Genomic DNA, 275 nt, shown 5'->3' with positions numbered 1-275 from the left:
GGGCTGCTGCATCCGTCAGGTGGAGGAGGAGAGACCGTGTTTGTATTTATGAGGCGTGGGCCGAGGGGGGCGCTCATGGGAGAGTGGAGGAGGAGTGGAGCGGTGGAGGAGTAGTGGAGCGGCGGGGAGCGGCGGTGGTGGTGGAGGAGGAGCGGTGGAGGAGAATGCAGATCTGCCAATAACAGAGGTGACGGTTGACACTGACGATCAGAGGAGACAACAGGGCAACAAACAGGGCAACAACATCTGCCCCGACGCCAGGGCGGGAGAAGCTG

Source organism: Cynoglossus semilaevis, unplaced genomic scaffold, assembly GCF_000523025.1.
Source record: "Cynoglossus semilaevis isolate Cse_v1.0 unplaced genomic scaffold, Cse_v1.0 scaffold392, whole genome shotgun sequence".
Taxonomy (NCBI): Eukaryota; Metazoa; Chordata; class Actinopteri; order Pleuronectiformes; family Cynoglossidae; genus Cynoglossus; species Cynoglossus semilaevis.
Note: the sequence above shows the minus strand (reverse complement) of the source record.